Source organism: Macrobrachium nipponense, chromosome 36, assembly GCF_015104395.2.
Source record: "Macrobrachium nipponense isolate FS-2020 chromosome 36, ASM1510439v2, whole genome shotgun sequence".
Lineage (NCBI taxonomy): Eukaryota > Metazoa > Arthropoda > Malacostraca > Decapoda > Palaemonidae > Macrobrachium > Macrobrachium nipponense.
In genome coordinates, this window is record NC_087220.1 from 57,150,143 (window position 1) to 57,160,449 (window position 10,307).

A 10,307-nucleotide genomic window follows, 5' to 3' on the forward strand; every position below is an offset into this window, starting at 1 on the left:
TGGGCTGGTATACCGAAATACACAAACTCTCTCTCTCTCTCTCTCTCTCTTTTCTGGTCAAGCTCTTTTCTTTCTCTTGTTAGTTTATCAACTAATATTCTTTTTGTTATTGAATTATTTTGCTAATATTCATTTTAAATTTTAAATCCATTTTAAATTCTCACTTTTAGTATTCTATTTTTTATCTATTTTTGCAATTTTTTCGCCCTGGTCAGGCTGCCAGCAGTATGTGAGGAGGTCTGGCCTGCCGGGTGGTAGTACGGGGGCCTGGATAGGTGACGAAAAGGGCGGTATTAGATAGGCCTAGGCCTATCTAATACGACTACCTAGGTAAAAAGAACGGTGCAGTGTATGTTGGCCTATGTATGTGTGGGTATGTGTATTTGTACGTGTGTTTGTGTGTATGTGTACGTTTGTGTGATAACCTCATAAGCTTTTAGGTCTGAGACGGGTACGTAATATATTTGCTTAAGATTCGTTGTTGTGTTAGTGCTGTTGTAGTCTTGTTGTTGGTGTAGATGTTGTTGTCCAGAGTCCAAGATAGGAAAAGTGGCCTAGATTCAGAGTTGGTTCCAACCAACTTGCGTAAAGCTGAAACTCCATAGAATATTAGAGGGAACCTTCGCACATCACACTCTACCGGTAGTAGACTTCTATCTGTGTGTAAGCTTCACAATTCGGGATCCAAGAAGAGCTACTTAAAGTTCTTCCGCGGTTGAAAACAACAACATTGCGTGACAGATGAAATAGGTCTTCGTTTGTTATCAGGATTTTCAACGAATACTTCCTTATCTGTCTCATTTCTTTATTTGTCTTTCTTGTACCTAACAATTTGATAATTAATCTATCCATCCATTTATTTAATTATTATCAAGATAATGTACTATTATTCCACAGTTTGACAGCCCCTTTGTATCTGCCTGTAGTCCTATTGCGTAATCGGAATCATATTAAAATAGCCATGATAACTGGCTACAACTTTGTTATGGCGGTATGAATGAATTTTAGAATCTTCAGTAAAAAATTACAGATAAATGAAAGAACTTAGCGCATATTTTTTAAACCGATTCTATTGAAAAATCTACGTGGTTTAGAGGGGAAAGGACTTACTCACTCTTATTGTAAAATTTCACAGATGATTCTTTAAATTATTTCAGTATTATATAATCTATAGTACAAGACTTTTTTTTACATTCACTTATTATCAGTACATTTATCAAATTATTTTCATTTTGATAATTTTTCAGGCTCTGTGATTCAAATGTGCTTTTGAAAGTAATCAGTGGGCTTTATTATTTTTTTTTCTAGTATATTTCAAGTGACATACCTAATAGTATTTGGTTTGTTTATTTCTGTTGAATATTCTGAGCTTAACTTCTAATACACCATTTACATGTAGACAATAATTTGACCTTATGTTCAATCCTTTTGCAAGAAACTGTACAGACCTGATGTGTATTTCTAGCAATGAGATCTATCTTAACTGCTCAAGAAAGGGGCAAACAATTACTGAAAAGATCTATGCAAGACCGTCTTCAACCAAATGCCACGCAAATGTTCCGTGCCCCAATAACAAAGAACAAATCAAAAACTTGCAAATCTTCATAAAGTGGATGTGACCAATAAATGAGGAAAAGTAAACACTGTTAAAATAGACAAAAGATATTTTCAGAAGACTCCTGTGTGCCTCAGCCAGTGGTAGAGATATCAACATATCAACTCTTGTGAAACATGAGTTAGAAACTTGAGAAAGTGGAGGAGCTGCATAGAAGTAATGACACCACTTGTGTGCTTGCGGATGCAATGGCACTTCTTCGGTCAATGGGCAAACCCACAGGAGCTGCCACATTTGGTGACTTAGCTATATTGCAAAATTCTATTTGTTTTTTTTTTCAGAGACATGTAAACGAGTGGATGTTATATTTTGATACATATCGGACCAATTCCATCAAAGCTGGAAAATTAGACGAGTGATAGATTCTAGATATGTACAGTTGCCAAGCTCCTGCCAAAATTTCATTAACCTCTCAGATAATAAGTTGAATCTTATTTATTTTATACCAATGAAATACTCATGCAGTCACAGCGATTGCCTCTTGAGCAAGAACTTGTTGTTTCAGGAGGAAGTGAAAACCTGAACTTGTTCTTTCTTATCTAGAAAGTACTATATGACTCATCTTAAATCTTATCATGAGGAAGCTGACACCAGGTCAGTGCTTCATGCAATTGATGCCTCCAAGAATGACTTCAAACGTATTATTGTTGAATGTCGTGATACATATTTGCTAGTTCTCCTTCCTTATCACAACAGAGGAAGTGTTGGATGGCTGTGGGTACTGCCAAAAAACCTAGGTATATCCCTGTGCACGATATTAGGACATCTCTCGCTAACATCATAAAAAATTTACCAGCATATCATGCAGTCACAGGTTGTGATACAACCAGCCAACTGACTGGACATGAAAAGAAATCAACTTGGGCCACTCATATCAGGCATCCAGACATGTTAAGTACATTCACTGATATATCTGAAGGAGCTCTGCATGACTCAGAAAAGTTTGTCTTAAAAGTGTATGACCCCAAAGCATCACTAACCTCAGTAAATGACCATCGAGCCGACATGTTCCATCGCGTAGGAAGCTTGGATAAGTTGCCACCAACACGTGATGCTCTCACAATGGATCTTAAAAGGTGCCAGCACCAACTGTTGGTCTGGTTGAAAGCCTCAGAGCCTTTGCCAACTCTTACTTCACCAAAAACTTCTGGCTGGAAAAAAACGGAAACAGGTGAGCTAGTCCCATTATCACGACAATTGAATCCATACCATCTGCTTGTAATGAGTTGTTAAAGTGTGGATGCAAAACAAGGAAATGCTCATCTCGCTGTAAACCTTATAACCCTGCTGCCGACTTGGACGATACTGACGAAGATGAGGAGGATGATGCCATAAATGACAATAGTGTTTCATTTGTAAACACAAAGTAAACAATACTTATTTTTATAATATAATTCATATTAACAGATGTATGAAACAGCCATGTCAAGTGTTGTTGAGTTTGTATATACTTTCAAAATGTATTTTGCAATATTAATCATAAGTATTTTGAAATCTCCTTCATATTTCACTGCATATCTTGAAAATTGTAGTTTTTCATATGAGTGTATTTCATTATCTTGTTTTAATGTTTAAATCTGCCTATGAATGATAACGCGATTTTATTAGTAATATGCAATAATGATGACATCAAACTAAAGACATGAATATAGATATTTTTTATTTTAGATTGGTGATGATGAAGAAACAATATTCTTGACTCAGGTTTCTCTAGCTTAAGGAAGTTTAGCAATATTAGTTTCCCATTTTTTATGACTGTCATGCTGATAGGTTAAAATGTATTTTGCAGCTTTTTTGTAACTTATTAAACATAAATAATTTGGTATTTAACTACTTTATATTTCACTGTATTTCTTGAAAAATATAACTATTCATATGAGTATGATTCACTATTTTGTTTTTTTTTTTTTTTTGTGTTTAAATTCGCCAAATAATGACTATGTGATTGACTTTGCAACATGCAATTATGGTGATTGCAAATTGAAGACACCTATAAATGTTCTTATTTCAGCTTGGTGATAATGAAAAATCAATGTTCTTGAGTCGGGTTACCCTTTAGCTTATGCAAGACAAGCAAAACTTAGAGTTTCCGATTTTTTATGGATGATGCTCAGATTGGATGAAATAGAGAGTAAGAGTATGTTATGTTCTCTGAACTGCCCGCAAATAGGTTTATGAATTAATATTTTTTTTACAAGTCAAGCAGGAACAAAACGGAATTTTTTTTATCACTACTATCATGACATCATGATAATTGAATTAAATACAGCATGTTATGTCTAACAGTTAAAATTTTTTGAAAATTGTTTTCAACGGAACTTTGAATTATAAACCCCTATAAGTCTAAGCAAAGTTTAAATCAAAGGTTTTGAGTTAACTAATCTTATAGTATACCTACTCTGAGTCATTTTGTTATGAATTTTATTTGTATATGAGCTGGAACAACTGACTTAACGATGTAAGTAAGTCAAAATGTTCTGGAGGAATCAATAAAGCACATTCTTTACAAAAGTCAATATCTTTCTAATGTAACACACACTTGCAATCCTACTACCGGTCTCAAATGGTGTACTTAGAGTTAGTCTATCAAATATTAATGGTAGTAGCTGTACACAAAGTGGTTGGAACGAAAAATGAAATTTGGACCATTGGCCCCCGGGCTATTGTAGCTATTTGTTGATATGTTGTGGTTAGACTAATGTCTTTGTCTTTTTATAATGAAGTGAAATTATTATTATGAATGATATTAATATTATCATCATTATTATTACTCAGACAACATCTCTTGGATGCTATTGTCACCCTTTCATTATATTGCAAGCTAACTCTACGTTTTCTTTGCAAGACAAACATTTATAATTCTCTCTCAATAATATGGCTATAACTATTCAAAGGTTGTCAGCTTTTTTACGATGTTATAACAACCATTTTGAAATGTGTTTTTTTTTATTTATTGACCAATTTTAGATATTGTGTAACTTTTATCAATATTTATCTTATTTACTCTTAATAGATTTCTGACTTGTTTGAGATACTGTGCCATTTTTTTTTCACATTTTTACTGAAAACACCCCATCTCTGTCTTCTTTTAGCAAGATCAACACAAGGAATGGGGCTGCAGGACCCATACTTATATGGCCATTTGGTACCTTATATGATAAATTTAATATATAGATGCTTCTGTTTTCTTTTTATGGTATCCTACAGGAGTGGATAATTATGCCACTTGTCGTAGGATATGACTGTAGGATATTTTGACTTTTTACCTCTTGTCTGTTCGTGTTCTATACCTATTGTGACCTATATAAATAAATATATATATATATATATATATATATATATATATATATATATATAGATAGATAGATAGATAGATAGATAGATAGACAGATAGATAGGCCTATGAGTGTCGGATGCTTTTTATAGAATAGTGTTTAGTTACTTCTAAGTACTCTGTAATTTCAAACATTCTCTTAAGATTTGCCTCATCTAAAACAACAATTATTTGATTTGTTTATATGTTAATTTAATTAAATATACATTAAAATCTGCTATTCTGTAATTCCCTGCCTTATTTTACTAACACCGTTGGAGGATGGCAGAAATCTAGCTACATTTTCATATTTTAATGTGTTTTAAGTTGTGTCTTCTGTCTGGGTTGAATTTCTTTCTGTCTTGCAATATTAGACAGAGGGTAGACAGCTGTCACATCTATACAAAAAAACAGTAGAACTTCATTTAATGTCATAATCTTCATTCTATTCGACAATATTCTCTTATTTTTGTATACATTTTATTAGTGAGGATATGTTCTGGATTTCCTGACTCCATTTTGCCAATGTTTTAGTTAATTTTGTCCTTTATTGTGCCTTTTCTTAGTTAGATAGTTTCATATCCTGTAATATTTCACTGTCTTGGTTAATTCTGTCTTTTATTTACTTTTTTCTCAGTTTCCTAGTTGAATAATTATGTGATATTGGCTAGTCGAAAGACTGCCTTCCTGTACACTTTCTAGTTCTTTCGAAGTTCTTCGTTGCATCTTGCAAAATCTTCTGCAATGTTTGTAGTATACCACGTGATAGGAGCCACAGAAAACGTGAGAAAATGATGCTAAAGAAAACGTATTGTGGGTGAGGTAAATTCAGTTAAATGTTATTGCACACATTCGCTCCTCCTTGTTAATGGAAACTTTTGTTTTTCAAGGTCACTTCAGCCTTGATAAGCTAGATAATATTTTATACATTTAGGGTAATTTGTCATCGGGAAAATGAAGCATTGAGTAAAGAACTTCTGAAATATGTCTCAAAATGCAATATTCCAATATTCATATGGCAAACTATAACAAAATTGCCCCTTGCAACCCAACACGCCTTTGCTATCTAAAATTACTATGATATTTCCTCTTAGGAAAGGTGGTTCCATATCTCTCACTCTCTGTATAAGTAATGAAACTTCATACATACTGGCTAAAGGCACCTTTATATACCTTCTATACCATACAGAAAATATTCGTTTATATTCTCCAAGAATGTCGATTTCTCTTTCTGTGACATTTCTTCTAAACCAACTGAATAAATACCTATTCACTTTCATAAAACCTTGGCACTTACATAACTTCATATATTCCCCCTCTCTCGTCTTTATTTCTGACGCCATTGGAGTGCTCCAAATATTTTACCAACCAAGATGAGTTATTCTCCGTGATACGATAGACACACTTATACGTGAGCGTGCATAATCTGCGAAGCCCTTTTTAAATATTCTCTTTGTTCACGCTCTTAAAATCTCGAGGAGCTTGGGTGTTTTAGAGAGAGAGAGAGAGAGGAGAGAGTAGAGAGAGAGAGATAGAGAAGAGAGAGCGATAGAGAGAGAGAGAAAAAGTCTTAACTTAGGAAGTTTATGGTTTATTCAGATGACTATTCTACGAGTCTAGTGCCATTATTATTATTATTATTATTATTATTATTATTATTATTATTATTATTATTGGGAGAGAGAGAGAGAGAGAGAGATAAAAGTCTTAACTTAGGGAAGTTTATGCTTTATTCAAAGTGACTATTCTACGAGTCTACTGCCATTATTATTATTATTATTATTATTATTATTATTATTATTGAGAGAGAGAGAGAGAGAGAGAGAGAGAGAGAGAGCGAGAGAGAGAGAACTGTTGTAATTCTACGAGTCTACTGCCAGTATTATTATTATTATTATTATCATTATCGTGTGTATGTGTGTGTGTGTTTGTGTGTGTGTGTGTGAGAGAGAGAGAGAGAGAGAGAGAGAGAGCATGCTCTCTCCACTGAGATAACTCACAGAAGTCGTACCATTAATATTATTAATGGGAGCAACATCAAACACATAGATGAGACTGGGTACAAATACCTGGGAATAATGGAAGGAGGGGATATAAAACACTAAGAGATGAAGGACACGATCAGGAAAGAATATATGCAGAGACTCAAGGCGATACTCAAGTCAAAACTCAACGCCTGAAATATGATAAAAGCCATAAACACATGGGCAGTGCCAGTAATCAGATACAGCGCAGGAATAGTGGAATGGACGAAGGCAGAACTCCGCAGCATAGATCAGAAAACCAGGAAACATATGACAATACACAAATCACTACACCCAAGAGCAAATGCGGACAGACTATACATAACACGATAGGAAGGAGGGAAAGGACTACTAAGTATAGAGGACTGCGTTAACATCGAGAACAGAGTACTGGGGCAATATCTGAAAACCAATGAAGACGAGTGGCTAAAGAGTGCATGGGAAGAAGGACTGATAAAAGTAGACGAAGACCCAGAAATATACAGATACAGAGACAGAAGAATGACAAGCAGAACAGAGGAATGGCACAACAAACCAATGCACGGACAATACATGAGACAGATTAAAGAACCAGCCAGCGATGACACATGGCAATGGCTACAGAGGGGAGAGCTCAAGAAAGAAACTGAAGGAATGATAACAGCGGCACAAGATCAGGCCCTAAGAACCAGATATGTTCAAAGAACGATAGATAGAAATAACATCTGTCCCATATGTAGGAAGTGCAATACGAAAAATGAAACCAGTGATAGAAAACGATCAGGCAAAGATCCTCTGGGACTATGGTATCAGAAAAGATAGGATTGATACGTGCAAATAGACCAGACGAGACGTTGATTGACAAAATCAAGAAGAAAGTATCACTCATTGATGTCGCAATACCATGAGACACCAGATTTGAAGAGAAAGAAAGGGAAAAAATGGATAAGTATCAAGACCTGAAAATATAAATAAGGATAAGGGATATGCCAGTGGAAATTGTACCCATGATCATAGGAACACTAGGCACGAAGAGTGTGATCCTAGAAACGGCGCACATAGTAAGAAGAGTGATGGACTCCTAAGGAGGCAGGATACAACCCGGAACCCCACACTATAAATACCACCCAGTCGAATTATTATTATTATTATTATTTATTATTATTATTATTATTGATTATTATTATTTTATTTTACTTTTTTGCTCTAGCACAGTCCTCTAATTCGACTGGGTGGTATTTATAGTGTGGGGTTCCGGGTTGCATCCTGCTCCTTAGGAGTCCATCACTTTTCTTACTATGTGCGCCGTTTCTAGGATCACATCTTCTGCATGAGTCCTGGAGCTACTTCAGCCTCTAGTTTTTCCAGATTCCTTTTCAGGGATCTTGGGATCGGTGCCTAGTGCTCTATGATTATGGGTACGATTTCCACTGGCATATCCCATATCCTTCTTATTTCTATTTTCAGGTCTTGATACTTATCCATTTTTTCCCTCTCTTTCTCTTCAACTCTGGTGTCTCATGGTATTGCGACATCAATGAGTTTTACTTTCTTCTTGACTTTGTCAATCAACGTCACGTCTGGTCTATTTGCACGTATCACCCTATCTGTTCTGATACCATAGTCCCAGAGGATCTTTGCCTGATCATTTTCGTACCACTTGATTAACTGGCAAAAGGTAGCTGATGTTTCTTGCACATGCTCCAGTGGAGGGCTTTTGCTACTGAATCATGCCTCTTTTTGTACTGGTTCTGTGCAGTGCCGGACATTCTCTTGCTATGTGGTTTATGGTTTTATTTTTCGTATCGCACTTCCTACATATGGGAGAGATATTATTTCCATCTATCGTTCTTTGGATATATCTGGTTCTTAGGGCCTGATCTTGTGCCGCTGTTATCATTCCTTCAGTTTCCTTCTTTAGCTCTCCCCTCTGTAACCATTGCCACGTGTCATCGCTGGCTGGTTCTTTAGTCTGTCTCATGTATTGTCCGTGCATTGGTTTGTTGTGCCATTCCTCTGTTCTGCTTGTCTTTCTCCTGTATCTGTATATTTCTGGGTCTTCGTCTATTTTTATCATACCCTTTCTTCCCGCTGTACCGTCCTTTAGCCCCACTCCATCTTCACTGGTTTTTCAAGGATATTGCCCCAGTTGCCTCTGTTTCTCAATGTTGACGCAGTCCTCTATGCTTAGTTGTCCTTTCCCTCCTTCCTTTCGTGTTTTGTAGAGTCTGTCCGTATTTGCTTATTTGCTGGGTGTAGTGCTTTGTGTATTGTAACATGTTTCCGTCGTTTTCTGGTCTATGCTGCGAAGTTCTGACCTTCGTCCATTCCACTATTCCTGCACTGTATCTGATTACTGGCACTGCCCATGTGTTTATGGCTCTTTTCATATTTCCGGCGTTGAGTTTTGACTTGAGTATTGCCTTGAGTCTCTGCATATATTCTTTCATGATCGTGTCCTCATCTCTTGATGTTTTACATCCCCTCCTTCTATTATTCCCAGGTATTTGTATCCCGTCTCATCTATGTGTTTGATGTTGTTCCCATCTGGTAGCTTTATCCCTTCATTCCTTGTTACCTTGCCCTTTTGTATGTTGACTAAGGCACATTTTTCTATTCTAAACTCCACCCCGATGTCCCCAGATACAATCTTTACAGTCTGGATTAGGGTATCTATTTCCTTGATGCTCTTACCATACAGCTTGATGTCGTCCCATGAACATCAGATGGTTAATTCTGTTGCCTCTTTTCTTGAGTAGGCACCCAGCATCCATCTTCTGCAGTACTTTTTTTTCATGGGAATCATGGCTACTACGAAGAGTAGTGGGGACAGTGAGTCGCCCTGGAAGATCCCTCTCCTGATATTAAGCTCTGCTAGTCTTATTCCAGAGCTTGTAAGTATTGTATTCCAGTTGCGCATTGTATTTTTGAGGAAGCTAATGATGTTTTCCTCTGCCCCATATTTTTTCAGGCATTCCATTAGCCATGTGTGTGGTGCCATGTCGAAGGCTTTCTCATAGTCTATCCATGCCATGCTTAGGTTGGTTTTCCTGGTCTTACTGTTCTTCATTACCATTTTGTCTATCAGGAGCTGGTCTTTTGTGCCCCTACACTTCCTTCTGCAGCCTTTCTGTTGGTGGGGGATGGTGTTTGTATCCTCTAGGTAGTTATTATTATTATTATTATTATTATTATTATTATTATTATTATTTTATTATTATTATTATTATTATCCCAAACCATTAAAACCTTTAAAAAAACTAGCCTGTTTCCCCCTCTACCAATTCACAGAAGTCTCCCGATCGACTCCACGTGCCAAGACCATGAAATAGTATTGATTAGAGACGACCCAGGCTGTACAGAAGCCCCATTTGGT